General features: G+C 52.8%; 1 protein-coding gene and 1 long non-coding RNA gene across 2 annotated transcripts in view; one reads left to right on the top strand and one right to left on the bottom strand.

The window, feature by feature from the left end:
- LOC116423813 (uncharacterized) overlaps positions 1-15997 on the top strand; it is a 141604-nt gene that overhangs the window by 35193 nt on the left and 90414 nt on the right. The window contains exon 2 of the long non-coding RNA XR_004234323.2: positions 4703-4882. This is a non-coding gene — a long non-coding RNA (uncharacterized LOC116423813). The remainder of the gene's footprint in view (positions 1-4702; positions 4883-15997) is intronic.
- pxb (putative Hedgehog signaling attenuator pxb) overlaps positions 1-15997 on the bottom strand; it is a 245006-nt gene that overhangs the window by 213708 nt on the left and 15301 nt on the right. The window lies entirely within an intron of this gene.

The raw sequence follows: 15997 nt of genomic DNA, 5'->3' as shown, positions 1-15997 counted from the left end.
GATCGGCCGTAATGAAAGCAAAGTAGTCGTAAGTGGTTTTCACCGGGCGGCGGGTCGACAACGGCCGTCCTGATCGAATCACAGTCAAGTAGCATTATGAGCATGACATCTCCGAGGCTACTCCATTTCCGCGACGGCAATCGCTCGTGAACGCCGTCGGCCGTGGGGTGCTAGCGTACGCGTGCAACCCGGGACGCACCCACTTAAGGGTGGAACAGAACGAGACTGGGATGGGGCGCGACACGAGCCGACTTCGAAGATCGCGCACCGTGATATTCGACGGTGTTTACGGTGCCGGAGTGCTGCCGTCGGGATCGATCCGCCTAGTCATTCCGATAAGTGCTCCGGACGCTTCGTCACGTTCCTGTACCGCGACGGATCGCGCGAACAACCGTCGGCTCAAGAAATCGTCGATCTATCCGGTATAGCGAAGAAGATTCCCCGGATGAAATTCGTCGGACGGTTCACGCTGAGATCACCGACGCTATTTCCATCGATGAGCGAGACAGCTCGAATTGCGAGTGAACTCTTATCGGCCGAAGTACCGTCGACGACGACGGTTAAGCGGAAAGCGAGAGTCAGCGAAAACTCGCGCGAAGACATTGATCTTTCCGCGAGGCAGAGTTACCTCGACCTTACCGCCGCCAATGTCAACGGTATTTTTTAGCGAGGATAAGGGTGGGAATGACCTAAGGGAAGAAGATGGGTCGACGTCGGACGGCTCCCCGAGGAAACACAACACCTAAATTAACCGAGGCGTCTCCCTCGTCGGCCTCGGTAACTCGCGATGCCCCTAGATACACCCTCGCTCGCAAATTGGAACAGCGGTCGCTCCGTTCGTTTTAAGGAACGCGTCCTCTGCGAGGGTGGTAATCGAACCGAGTCACTCGAGAACCACCGGTCTGTTCCCCCGTTTAAACCCGCCGGCGAAGCATTCGTTGCAAGACAGTCGGTGTAATCTTGAACACGATCGACTCGGAATCCTCCGCTTGCGATCGTCGGCTCTACGTTTAATCCTTTCCCGGTCCGCGATATTTTACCTCGGATCAATCGTAGTTTCAGTTCGGGCCAGTTCCGTTGCGTATACTCGTGAAGCAAGGGTGTAGCCCAGGGTGTTTCCTAACAGAGGGTAGAGGCGAACTTCGCCCGGCGAATTTGGATCGAGTGCCTCTGAAGAGCATTCGAAGAAATGGGAATCGAATTTCAAGTGTCTGGAGGGAAACAGGCTATTGTCGGCCGAGTGGCGGAGGGGTGCCGCTCAAATTCGCCGCCTTACTCCATTATCTCGCGGCCGGACAGGGCGACGGCACGCGTGTACTTATTCGCGTGGGGTTTCGCGCGACGCGACTGGAAAAAGCGAGGGTCGCCGGGGACGGTCGCGGGGAACCGGCGGGCGGAGGGGACGGACGGGAAAGCTCACGGTATCTTTGTCGGCGCGGCGCTTTGTTGGAAATCGTCGTTTCGCGCTGTTAACAGTGCCGAACGGGAGCAAAAACGAGACTGGAAAGAAATAACGTCCGGCTGGGATCCAGATAGAGGCAGGAGGAGGAAGATAAATAACTAGAGCGAAGAGACACGGGGATAATGCGGAAGAAGGAGAAGAAAAAACGGCGAGGAAGGAGGGGGCAGCGAGAAGGTAGACACGGGTAGGGAAAAAGCGCGAGCGCCCGTTGGCCATCGCTCGCGTTCGGGCATTGAGTTTGCCTAACGGACTCTGCGCAAACACCACCCGCGAGAGTCTTTGTTCTAAACCAGAGATTTATGCCGGTTTCACGTCGTTGCACGGATTTATTATTGTTCACACGCTGCCTCCCGCCCAGCCCTGTTTCATGCCGTCGCGATACTCGCGTGAATAAAGTAGACGGATCGACGACGAAGCCAACGCCGGCCGGCGCCATTAGCGTTTAAATCGTAGGAACGAGGGGGACGACATTTTTCGAGGCTCGTCACGCGGCACAAAAGGGTAACTCGGTTTTACGACGCAAGTCGCGTCGTTATCCTTCGCTCCCAAGGATAGACCCTGCTCGGAGTGACTTTAGCGGCCGAAACTTCGGCGGGGTAACGGAGATTTCATTGAAAATAGTACCGCTGCGCCGGTAATCGTAATCTTCGAGTTGCAGATCACGAGCACAAGCGCGTGCGTGACACGATCCTATTAGGAAATCCAGGCTGTGATTGTTATTAATAATAATATTAACTTAAATATAATGTTTAACCTCTTGCCTTGTAACGACGCGTCGGACTCGTGATGAATATCGTTAACGTGACTTCACATTGATATTACTCGATCCGTTCGAATTCAAAGTAAATATTCTTCTGTGACGAATTATCATACTTAAGAGCAAACATAGATTTAGAATATGACTACAGTTTTCCTCTTTTTCTAATGTTTTATTAACGACAGAGTAGTCGTATCGATCAGAGCTGAGGAAGAAATCATAGAGCAAGGGTTTGAGCTGAAGCCAGCGATATCGAAAATCGAGAACGCGAAGGACTGCCGAGAAATGTCCGTGGGAACGCCGCGCGGCGCGGAATTTCGCCTAACGCTGCAAGAATCGCTGCCCGATATCTCGCTCGGCCTCCCCGCGCCACGTCCGTCGTTCCGTCGTTATCGAAAGCATTTTGAACATTTCGGCGGTCGAAACAGCAGCTTTCTCTCTTTTCCTCTCTCGCATTTCGGGACGCTATAACGATTGGAATTTCGGCTCAGCCGAGTTCGGCAGCTCGCGCGGCGCGTCGCCGGGAACGGCAAGGGGCTGGCAATAAGAGAAAGAGGTTCGAGCGGGCGCAGAGAAGTTCGATATTCGTCGTTGTCATCTGTTTCGCCAGCCGCGCGAACCGCACTCCTGGATTCGCAGCTCCATTTTCCGATCGTTCCGCGAATCGATTGGGGGAATGAATTCCCGACGACCGCGAAAATCCTCGGGACTCGCCGATTCTATCGGAAAATAAGCTTCGAACAGCTCGCTATTGTTCCGCGGCTACGCGATATTAATTCACGCGGAGAAGTTGCATCGTCGGAGGAAAAAGTGTGCGGCACAGAGTCCCGCGGATAAAGCGAATATTCGGAGTTTCGATCGGGAACAGAGGCTGCAGTGCGCGATACGCGCTGATGTTCACGGCCGGGGATCATGCGACCCGTAATTACGTTCCACGTCGCGCTTGAAATTCGAGCCGGAGCTTTCCCTGTTTTTCGCGCGCGTTTTCGTGCGAACTTTTTCCGCTGTTAATTTCAATTTCCAGTTAAATCCTACGCGACGCGCGGCGAGCCCGCCGGCTGGAAGGGGCGTAAAATCGTCCGAAATGAAGCCGACACGGCAAAGTTCGAAGCGAAATCTGAAATCCGCATAATTGAAAATACGCTGACTCGGGTATGAAACGTGCTCCCGATAACCTCACCTCAGCGATGCCCGCCGATTTCCTCGGAGTCGCTTTGTACCGAGAAAATCGTGTTGTCGGCGCACGATTCGCGTTCCTTCTCTTTTCACCGTACAATCCGTAAGCGTTTTCGGACGCGTCACGTCGTCCGAGCATCAAATCCTTCGTTGTCCGAGTTACGACGCACTTTGGTGCAACATTTGCGAAACGTATAACAAATCAATGACTGTTGAACAGTTGCTAGAAGAGCGTGCTGAAATAAACACGTCCACCTAGCGCTGCATCGTTTTAATTCCTCCCAAGATCACCTCGTTTCACGCGCAAGTCCTCTCACGCATCAGTTAACAAATTCAGTGCAGATGGGAACTGTAACTCTCGAAAGACATCTCGTCGTTTTAGGAATCACGTATCGTCTTAAAGTTTACGCTATCCCCTGAGAAACCGGAATCAGAGGGTACATAAAAAAGTCATCGAACCGCGTCAACGCGTTTCGTTCGCGACGCGAGTGAAACGTGGAGGCGTCTGACACCGAGAGTGCAGCGAATCGAGAATAAGGGCCGCTTTCGCGTTGAAACGTAGCAGCGAGCAATGAAATGTCCGCGGACTTGAAGTGTAACCGATTCGCGAAGCCGACGTAGAGGCGTCCGTGATTTCGGCTGTTAAATTAGCAGCCGTCGCTGGAGCGAGTCCGTGCAACGTTCGCGGGGGTGGTCCCTCTTTTCATCGCGGAACGGGTAGCGGGCTGGGAACAGCCGGAGAATGGCCGCGCGCTGCGGGGCCGAGGAAATGGCGACGAGTTAGCACTTACTGTCAGCCTCGAATATTATATACGGGTGCGGGTGGCGTGCCGGCGCGAACACGGTTACATTAATATCAGCGTTAACGTCGCGCCGTTGTGCCCCGCGCAGCCGAGTTTTCGAGATGCGCGGCGCGCCTCGCCGATACAAACGACACCCGTAAAATCCAGACAGAAACAAGCCACGGTCCGGCGTCCCTGATTTCCCGAGCGGATTCTCCGCGTTGCCGGACGCCGCGAATGATATAAACGCTTAATCGCCGGACATTCCGTATCCCTTCGCTAATAATCAAACCTACGGCCGATGGGAGTATCTTTCATTTCGAACATTTTAGTCGGATAATCGGATCGCGCGCGCGCGCCGTTGTAATAAACGTGACGAATGCGTTACGAGATTACCTTGAACGCGATTATATTCGATTAGCTCCGTATTTCCATCCATTACGGAACCGGCGGCAGTCGATTTATACTGTGATCTTTCGCATCTTCCGGCAATTCTAAACGATAAATATCCGTTGATTGTTTCAGATTGCGCCGGAATATCGGAAACAGACATCGCCGCAGCCGGGAAACGGCGGTGCACCGTCGGGCCGCAGGAGATCCAGACTTTACTCTGCAGACGTTCGTTTAAGCGACGGCTTTCCTCGAAACATATTCGGTCTGTGAAACAAGCCGGATCCACTAACGGGAGATTGGATGGCAGCGTAGGTGAGCTCTCGAGTGTACGGGACTTCCACGTACGAGCCAGCGATTCTTCGAAGCGATAAGATTCCGCCGCGGGAAAACGCGTCCGGGGAACCACCCCCGTGGACAAAACTCGTTTCTCTCGATCCCGAGGCGGGGGTTGCCGGGCGACGTTCGCGAAACGAGTTCCACGCCGTGTCGGAATGAATCGATGCTACCGCCGACTCTCGAAAGGGATCGCGAAGAGCATTTTTTCCGAAATCTCCTTGGTTCGTTGAACGTCGATAAATTCATTCGCGACTTCCGCCTGGCGGATGTTCATCAGGCTGCGATCTGCCCCAAGGTCGACGGAAATTAACATTTACCTTGTCGAGCTTACTCTCCAGCCGAAAAATTCTGCGACAGGTTGTTCCCCGCGCGAGGCTCTGCGCTAATTAAATTCCGGTCGGAAAACAGAAACAGGAGGACGACGTAGAAGTCGGACTCGCTTCGGGAGCCATTTCAATTCTACATATTTTTTAGTTCTCGTCTGTTCTCGTCCAACGTGTATCATGCGTTTTTCCCTTTCTTTTTCAATTCGCCGCGCAACGAACTCGCGTCGCCAACAGCTCTGTCAGCGAGAGCCGCCGCGGCCGTTCGGCTCGATTTTCACAAACGTTCCCCTGCCGAGGTACGATCGAACGTGGGCGCAACGAATTTTCGTCGATCTTCGCTGGGACTCCACATTGCGCGTCCGCAGTTCCCTGCCGCCGCGACTCGTGCACCTGACAAAAATCAGATTCCCCGCTGGTGTTCGAACAAACGCGTCGCCCGAGGCCACGCTCTCGAATTCGGCCCCGGTTCGAGCCTGGTCCGGTCTCGCTAGTGGAAATTAATTTCGACAAGCGCGCGCCGTAAGGGAGAAAAACACAGGGCGCTTGCTTTTAATGAATTTTTTATTAATCGTCCGGGGCTGTGCGGTGCAGCGAATTGCTTTCATCCGGTATCACTGACCTTTCGCGATTCGGAATAAGATCTATACCGGCTTGTCGAATCTATTTCCGTAGGTGGCTCATTTTTTATCCATGCTCTATTTTCATCGCGAGCGGTTCGAGCGCGTAAAAAAAGGGTTATTTCGAGCCGACCAGGATCACCGGGGTGAGAAAATAGACTCTTATTAACGTCGAGGAAGGCGCCTTTAAGAACTTATTCGGCTTGAAATAGCTGGATACATACGAAACGTAACATGCTACACGATGAAATAAATTTACCGTGAAGATGAAACATTCGTATGTTCGGACGGGCGCGGCATGGACGGTATTAAAATTCATTAAATTCATTGCAATGCCTTTACCGCGAATCTCCGTCGATATTATAAGGCAACGGGTTAATGTTCCATTAACTACACACGCGGTAATTACCGGCGCCGATACCGCCGCGATAAACTGTGGTAGCCAATTTTCCGTAAGGCTGAATCGCGGGCTCAAAAGCGTCAAGTTTCCCGTGCCCAGTGAACAAAAACGCGGACGGGCTCTGTAGCGGAGAAGTGGCTCGAGCAACGCGGTATTTCCCCATGAAAATTATAAAACCGCCCATGCGGGAGGGCACGATAAAACCTCGCGAATGTGGGACCTAACGACCGCCGTGTCCTCAACATAAATTCCGGATAAAACGGCGGCCGATACTTTGATCGCGGACACGCGCAGATGACTCGCGTGAAAGCGGCGGAAGTTGCGATCGATGCAGATTCGTGCGTTCAACGGATCGGTCGTTGTCGCCGGTATCGTCCACGGGCAACGCCGATATTCGTGGGCGCATTAGATTAATTGGCTGGCGGTCCGCGGACCCATATCAATTCGCGCCACCTTTTGCGGGTGATTCGCGGACGAGTGTTTCACGGATCGCCGTGCCGAGTCAATAATTTCGGGGGTCGGCCAATTTTGCGCAGCGTTCACGCGATCCAATGGCTGCCCCGGGAAAAGTAGAATTCCGAGCGCGGCGTTGTTTCGTCCCGCGCTCCGGCCGGCTTTGTTAACCACGCGTTCATTATCTTACGTCTATTCATCGGCACCGCTGCGTAATTACAATGAATCGCTGCTCCCATATAAGCATTACATTACATCCTGTAATAAATCCGGCATTGTTCCGATATCGGACGCGTTCGTTGCGCGATGCAATTCCGCTCGCGGAGGGTCAGCTTTCGGGTGAATCGAATTTTGAGGAACAGGTCACCGAGGTTATCGCGGATTAGGAGATTCTATGGACAGCTGTAGGATCGTTTAGATAAAGGTTCGTCCTAACTGTTAGAGAGAGATTGTTGAACGCGTTACTACCGTTACTACCGTTAGGAAACCATAAAGACAGGCAGTAACCTTCGTTTCGCAGGACGTTATTCCGAGTCGCTTGAAACGCACAAAGATTCACTGACCACTGAGATAAGAGTACAGAACAAATCACGAGTCGGAGTAAGAAGCGTCACACGTTCCGCACGTTCCACAGTGATGGTCCTTTTTCACAGGTGATTGAATTGCGTTCGAAAGCAGCGGCACATCGGCTCCCGTGCATGTCGCGATCACTGAATCACTTTCGTCCGTTCACGGGCTGATACAGTTGTGCTCGCTCGGAACTAATGAAACTGTATGAAACGTTTTTTCCCCGCAACTCGGCCGGCCGAGGATCGATCGTCGAACGCGGCGCGGCCGAAGGAAACCGTTCCGCGGCGCGAGGTAACCGGAAACTCCGAATTAAAGTTCGGTCGGCCTTCGTCCCGCGAATTCGGAATTCACGGGGTGTAGAGCGCGCCGCGGGAAATCGTGGATTCCGCGCGATGCACGTCCCAGACGCGCAGTTCCGCGAATTTTCCTCGGCGACTGGCGATTGTTCCGAGGATCGAGCCGGCCGCGAGTGAAAAGTTCGAAGAAGGAATCGCTCCGCGCAGGATTACTCGCCCGAGGAACGGCCGAGGCGTTCTTCACTGGGAACGTTTGAAAAATGCGGGACGATGAATAAGAGGGGGGTTCGGAGGTCGCGTATCTCGGGGAAAATGCGAGTTTTAATGCGCATCCTCGAGGCGTCTCGCGATTATTCCACGTAAACGACGAGATTAAACTGTGCTCGAAATCCAGTAATGGTTCGCGGATGAAAAGTTCGAAGGGGCCGAGCCGGGACTCGTCCGGCTTCGCTCGCGAAGTCGAAATTTAAAGTCTCCGAAGACTCTCGCCCACCCCGGTTTCCCCGCGAACGACTGCGCGCCGAGAGGGAAAACTTCCCTCGCCGCTGCCGGGATTAAGTTCGAACAAAAAGGATTCTTATGCCCGAACTTCGGGGAGGCGCGTACGGGAAAAAGGAAAATCGCCGGGAATTATTCTGTCGGGCATTAATTCCGTCCGATCGCCGGTCTGACTGGAATTCCCGCGGATTTACGATCCTCGCTGGAAGTCGAAAGCATACGAACGGGGTCGCGGCTATGACTCGACGTGATTCACAGATTTTTCAAGTCGGTGGAACGAACTTTTCCACTTTAATCGTTCGCGGAGGAGAAAGAAAGGGGGAGCGGTGGGGGGCGGACGGGAAGACAGAGTGAGAGAGAGGTTCGGGAGAGCCACCGGGATTTATAGAAATTCATTTGGTCGCGGACTCCTCGCGCGAAACCGCTCGGGAATTCACTGTTCCCGACGAGTCGCAGAAGCCACGCCTGTGGCATCGAGCCTGACATCTGACACGAAATCACGTTAACTTCTCGATAACCTAACTCATCGAATTCTAATCTTTTTCTGCATCCGTGTGTAAAATACTTATAAATATGGAACATGAATTTAACATGAAGAGTCTGCTTTAAACCACAATCAGTGACGTGTTCTCATTGTCCCCGCTACTGCGGTAGCTGAAATAATACAGAGCACTGCCGTGTGTTTCAGAGTGGACACACTGCACCCTCAATAGTTCACCTTTCTAGAGTAACTAAAGATAAACCCGAAGCAGACCGTCGAGGAGACGTACAACTCCTCGACCCCATGTATTTTCCTGTTCGACGGGGTTTCTCCGTAGCGCAACGTCGCCCTTAATTGTTTCTCGTTAACGCGAGGGAAATCGAGGCGTTTGAAAATTGCTCGCCAGTAATTATTGCCAACTGGCCGATTGAAAAACCCCGGGGAACGGTTTCTGCAGAAATCGGGACTCGTTAATTCGCGATCACAATGTTTCCGCGCGGAGCGGCGAAGGGTCTGCCACCTCGAACCATCGCCGTCGTCACCTTAATTGCTTGCACGCGCGTTTTGCAGCCGCCTATCGCGCGACTTTTCGCCGTTAATCGATTGTCGCGGGACCGCTCGTTCGCGGCGGCTGCGGCTGCGGCCGCGAGAACGAACGGCTCCGCGATAGTCGCGACGCGATTGTGGCGCGCCAGCGTTACCGCGCGCGACATCAAAGAATAAAACGATTTCGATTCCGTTCGACGCCGGTGGAGAAAGGTGGGTTCGAGTGCGAACGCCCCAGCAACGGAGAACACCTGCAACGGTGTCGTTAGCGGACAAAAGCGGCAAATGGGTCACGGACTTAATTCGGTCTAATTATTGGCTTGCGCCTCGCGGTCCGGTTACAATTCATTCGCCTCCTCTCGGTTTTGCTCGGTCGGCGGATTTATCGAGCACCGACTTAAAATTGAATCTCGCGAATAATTCCATCGGCGAGGGAACCGCCTCGAATATGATCGAAATATCCCTGCATTCTACGGAGAAAGGTGAACGTTCACTTTCACGCGTGCCACGGTAGAATTGTAGAGCCCGAGGATCGACCAATCGTCCGACGATCTTCGCGCGACCGAGTACGCGCGCTGGTCCACCCGTGCGATATTAAACGCGAAATATAAGCCTTCGGAACTCCGCTGGCCTCGCGGCCGAATAAATCGCGCAGAAGCGTTAGCGGGATTGGATGCGCCGCAGCCGGAAGTGGCCGTGGTTTATTGGAAAGGAGAGACCGCGGCACTGAAAGCATGCATTATGCACCCAGGCGAAAAAAGTTTCGGCCGCGCTTCGGCTTGCAAATACCGCGTTTCACGGGGATTGCCACCTGTCCTCGTCGCGGCGGGAATAGTGGGAGGAGCGCGGATCGCATCGACGGAACAAACTCGTCCGAGGGAAAGTCCGTCGAATCGGACTGGTGCACCGGTGACGTTTAAATTATTGCACGGCCACCGCGGCGCGGCGAAGGAGAGGCTCGACTTCGCTCGCGCCAGGAACGGTAGCCATCGACTACCGTCCCCGTTCCGTGGATAAGAAAAATTATGGGGCTCATGGTTTAAATTCTCATCTGAAATTCGTGTACACCGATGCTCCGGCATTTGCGTGGGTAAAGTACCGGGACGGAACACGGTACGTCCGGTACACGTAACGGTTACTAGAACATAAATTATTAATGAAGTACACACGCCCACGATAAAAGCGCCAACCGAAGGCGCAACGGCAACAACGGCGACCGGCCAGATAGCCTCGCCTCCCCCGCAGCGCCGTTCGTGAACGTTCCGGTTGCGCCGTGACGTTCCAGCTACTCTCGTGACGTTCGCCGTTGTGTACACGCCGGCAGGATTCCGGTAATTTTTACATTATTCCTCGGACTCGGAACAGGGTCGCGTCCACGGCGGTTCTGTACGGCTTGCCTCGGGACTCTCGTCCGCGCCGTTCCCAATGTGAAAATTACTCCTCCGCGACCTTAAGTATGGACGCGAGAAGAATCGTTTCTTAAATTCTCAACGCATCGAAATTCACAAAGACGATTCTCCGGTTTCAGCTCGTCGACGTAAATGTGTACAGCCGTCGCGAATGTAGATGCGAATGCCGGCGATGACCGTACCGTAGCGTTATAAATATAAAAGTATAATAATTTCGTTCCGAATGTACATTCTCTTCGAACTCCTAGAGAATCGATTAATTAGAAAGATCCCTCTTGTCGTCGCCGGTCTCAAAGTGAGCGCGAACGCGTTAACGATGACTCTTCTGAGTCAATTCTTTCAGCTAATCTGTATTCGGTTTCGTGTAGGTGTAACAACGGCGCGGTCGAATTAAAAGAGGCCGAATGAATGCACGGTGCTTCGAGTGCCGCGGCGCAAGGTGCTCGAGAGCAACCGCGGCTGTCTTCATTACACGACACTTAATCCGCAGCGATTGCTCATTCAATATTTGCTAAAGGTTTTCCCGTGTAGCCCGTCCCGGCTCGTTCGCAAATGAAAGATCGGCGTCGCCGGTGGAGCCGACCCCCGGCGCACCTAATATAAGAACCTCCCGGAGGGCGGGCAGCGTATCGAATGTACGGGAGCCGCGCGGAGGAGTTGTCGTGGCTTGTTGAGTCCGGTGTGCTGTAACTAAAGCCACCATCTGCCGGCACTATTTTATAAATATTTATACACGCCTCTGCCTGATATATTTAGTCGTCGACGGAGCGGTGCCCGTGGAATCCCGGAATGAAGAGGGGCAATAGTTTCCCCGGAACACTCGCGGGGAGGATTCCCGGTATTTTTAGCGGCGCCTCAACTTTTTCGCTCCCCCTCCCAAGTCGCCGGCCCTGTCTCGCGGCGCTCGTCTCTTTCGCGGCCGTCTTATTTGTTTCCCTCGCGGAAATAATTATGCCGATCGACCCGCTGACGAGATCTCGTCGATGCTCCTTTAATTGCTCGATGCCTCTCTCGACACGCTCCCGTCTGGCGGCTGTTGGCATAGAAAATTCCGCGAGCCTCCGTCTCGTCGACGAATTCGGGCAATCCGTTTAGCGGAGAAGCGCCGAGAGGAAATTCTGTACAGTGAAAAGAGTCGGGGAAACGTTGAAGCTACGGCAGCGGAATGAACTAATTAAAAGACGGTGCCGTTCGGCCGACTTCCACCCTTAATATTTTCTAATTAGAGTTTAATCGTTTACTTGGTTCAAGGGTTGCTCGATCCTAAGCTACTCTCAGTGTTTATCAATCCGTAATCGGAGTAATCCAGCCGGAAGGGAGGTATTTAAACGAACGTTCAAGCCTTTGGGGTGGCCTTCGAGCCGAGAGATTTTCTGGAACCTTAACGGAATGAACTACGATCTTCTTTCATCTGCAGATGGATTTCATCTGATGCGGCGGCGGAACGACGGAGGATATATATAAAGAAAGAGAAAAGTTGCAAGTAATAAGAGCGTTAGAAAAGGAATAAGTGGAAATAAGGTGAACGATAGACGCGTGTACGGAATAAAATTTACAAGCCAGTCGTTCGTTAACATCTCCAGGAGCTGGTAACCAACCGTGAAGAGCGTTCACGGTCGACGACAAGGCTCGGCTCGCGCGTCGACGGGTAAATTTTCCAGCGGGATTCCCTTGCCGATTTATCGGCAAATATTTAACGAGACGGCAGCTCGAGTGTACTCGGCGGGCGGCGTCAAAGCCGCGAAGAAACTTGCCGTGAATTGTCGGGGAAAGTTTTTAAACGATTAAATTACACGGCGTGCCGCCGCGGGGCTCTATCGACTTCCCGTCCCGCGGCCGTCGCCGCGCGAGAACGGTACAAACGAGCACCGACGGAGCGTCGATTAGAGAGATCGTTTTATTAATGGTCCGCGCGCGTCAGCCGGGACTAATGCTGACGCTTGTACGGCTCGCTTCGCCCGCGACGGTTTCCCCGATAAAAAGTGTACGGTGCGCGCCGCGCTCGGCGAGACCGGCTCATCCGGTTTCCCGTCCGCGCGATAGGAGGACGCGTCTCACCGACATCCTGTCACGAGTAAATCCTTCGGCCGGGAATCTGAATATCCGAGAGGAGCGACAAGTTAATTTCTTCGCAGCGCCGGAATGGGCTCTCGCCAGTCACCGCGGATGAGGAATAGCCTAAGTATCAAGTTTCCGCGATTTATCCTCTCGCCCTCTCCCCCCCCCCCCTCTCTCTATCTATCTCCTTCCTCCCCCTCGTTACCTCGGAACACCAATCTTTCTTTGCAATTTAGCGGTCGGTTCTCTGGGAAAATCGAATAACGATATTATAGGACGATGACCTAATCCGCTAGGTAACTCTCAGCGACAGTACGGTTAAACATGGAGAAAGACAGTGAAATGCTTTTCAAATATAAAGTATCCTTTTGAAATCCCCTTGGAGAAGCTACAAGAATTTCTTAAGGTTTCAGTTGGTTTATATTTCAGTTTCGGTGTTACCGAATCAGCTTCTTTGATCGTTCGTTGAAGTATTCGTACCTTCGCGGTAATTCTGAGAGAAATTAGGAATTTTCACTCATCTGGTAGTTCTAATTAGTGAGAAATAGATACAACGTTAGATCTCTTGATCATTTGAAATCTCTACGATATCGACGAGAAGTATCATCTTCGAAGGAATCGAATGAATACTTCATTTGTTCGATACCATCGAACGAGGAATTGATGTAACTGTCAATGTTCCAGAAGCGGGATATGGTAGTTGAAAGAAGCGGGTCATGAAATTATAGCCATGATGCAAATGGGATGAGGGACGTCGATAACGGTGAGAACGTCGCCAGAGGCTTCCTTCCGACCGCGGGACAACGATCGTCGGGGCAGGCCGGTGCGCGTACGCGCTGACAAGCTGAGCGATGTTTAACAAACAGCAGCTGATGCCTCGAGTGTCCCTGACGCGACGTTACCGATGTCAGAGTTCAGCCGCGTCATTCGTGCACGTTCAGACGCTACCTATACCCTCGTAATTCGAGGGTCCTGCTGCGCTGCCTCACAGACACAACTCTCTCTCTCTCTCTCTCTGTCTGTGTTCATCTCGGAGATGATATCCGTAGAAGCGGACGAGTCGCTGGTACACGTCTCCAGACGCAAACAGATTAACTGGTTTGCTTTTTCTTTTAAACTCTCCGTGTAATATCAATCAACGACGAAGTTTCAACCGGTTGTGTTTGAATCTTCATACGCGTAGAAATCATTTCTGCTCGACGCGTGTTAACGCTAGATTTACGAAACTGTCAGTTCGACGAAATTGAATACTCTAAACATTATTCCCTAATAATTTCAGTTGATTCTACATCTGTTATACTTTTCTATTCTTGACACACCAGTTTCCACCATCTATACGAACGAACACGCAGTCTTCTAGGAACGATAAAGTGCAAAACAAACGTACGTGAATCGAGCGTTAAAACAGTAGCATAGATTCCCGAGAAGAGATCGGAATCTCTCCGTTTCCACGGTGAATCCGTTCCCTCGCACATTCCTTGAATTACGCTGTACAAGATCAGGCGAGATCGGAACTTTGACAGCGTCGTCTGATTTTTCCGTCAACTTGAAATTGAGAAGGGAACGCGAGCAGCTCCGCGTCCAACTTGGCAATAGATAATTCTCCAACTACCCGGAACACGGTCTCCATGGCGGCGGGTATGCGCGACGAGTATTTTTGATGTTCGTGCTCGAGCGGGCGCGCACACAGCGTCACGCTGGGACACCAAACCCGGCTCCATCCGAAGTTATCGTCAAGTTACTCGCGCGGCGGTTGCAACGATGAACTTAACTAAACTCCGGGCCGGCGGAGTTGAACGCGATGCGAATGAACTTGATTAATTGCTCGGCTGAGTCACGAATTAGCGTGTGAACGAGATAGGCGGAGGGCGGCAGGTTCGCCGGAGGAGAAAGAGAGTTACAAGAGGGACAGGGGGAAAGAATGAGAGGGAGCGAGGCGTTCGTGGAGAGCCAGCAGGAAGTTTCGACCCGCGCGACCCACTTCAATCATTCGGCCGATTATCGAGTGCCGATGAGAAATCGATTTAACGCGGACCAATATTCCCGTGCCGGCGTTCCGAGTAAATTTCCTAGTTATCGTTCAAAGGGTCGGTTCGTTTGTCCGCGGATAGACTCGCCGCGTCGCGTCCTCCGGTTACAATATCGCCGTGATTACTGGGGCGCGATCACTCCCCCGCACTCTCTTTCTGCACGCGGAAATAGGGTGCCCAAGAGATCCGTTACTTCGCCGGGGAACGCGCGAACGAGGGTAAATATTCGAACTCGGCTTTAAGACGCGTCGCTGGAATCCACCGGGAATTCTCGGCTCGCACGTATCGACGGGGAGAACGAGCCGGGGAAGAGGAACGGTCGAGGGTGGAAAAAGTCTATCTTCCCGGGCGCGATATCATCGTCCAGCGCTATTTTTTATCCGGCAACCGGCAGGGGTGACCGAGAGAGAAATCGTCCTTGCGTCGCGTTGATTAGTTCCGTTGCGATATCTCTCGACCTTACCTTTTGGTTCTAGCAGGAAACCGGATCGAGGAATGCATCGCAGCGAACCATGCTCTATTCGTCTCGCTTTGCGAAGGTTTCAATCTCTCTCTCTATTTCCCTCTTGTCTACTATTCACATAGACGATTCTTCTAGTAAATAATCTATTCTATAAATAACTCTTCAAAGGTTCTAGTAAACAATCCTACATGGAAATTGTATACCAGCCGCAATAACGTTTCGAAATTCTACACCCTTGAAATCGAACAGAAGTTCCTAGAAAAACTACGATCTCCCGCTTCCAGCGGAATCGCGGCACGCGTCTCGAGCTCCGAGATTAAGCCACTGGACGACGGTTAAATTTCCTTTATTTAAAGTCCAGATTAGGAGGCGTCCTCGTGGACCGGAAGCGTATTTGCGGATTTTTCCTCCCGTCCGTTACCCTCGGAATTCTGTTCGAGCGAAGAATTGTGGCCCCGGGTCCGGCTGCCTCGAAGTTCCCAGAAGTCGCCTAAAGGGGCTAAAAGGGGAAAATTCGCGCGGTCGGGAAAGTTGCCAGCCGGAGAAACTCCTGTCGCCGGTTCGGTACGGAGAGCCACTCGCGGGAGGAGCGCGTGCGCCCCGGTGGTACAAAGAGGAGAGCAACAGCGGAGTGATAGATAACGGGGTGGCCGCGGCCCCGTTCGTACTCCCGGCAAACTCCGGAGCACCGTCGATAAATTATTCGACGCGCTGTTTTCCGCCAAAGATTGTTTTCCCTTTCCCTGCGGGGCGGCGATGGCGGCCGGTGCAGCGAAAGAAACAGGGGACGCCGCGCACCCTCCGGGGGCGAGGTCGAGTTGAAGAGGGTGTAAAAACTGCGGGGTTGACGGCGGGGCGTCTACGATGGGGGTAGGTAATCCAATGTTATTCTGCCTTTCAGTCAACGACACACGGCCACCCCTGCGCGCTCGTGGTTCCGCTCG

Source organism: Nomia melanderi, chromosome 8, assembly GCF_051020985.1.
Source record: "Nomia melanderi isolate GNS246 chromosome 8, iyNomMela1, whole genome shotgun sequence".
NCBI classification, from domain to species: domain Eukaryota; kingdom Metazoa; phylum Arthropoda; class Insecta; order Hymenoptera; family Halictidae; genus Nomia; species Nomia melanderi.
Note: the sequence above shows the minus strand (reverse complement) of the source record. Positions and strands in the feature narration are given on the sequence as shown.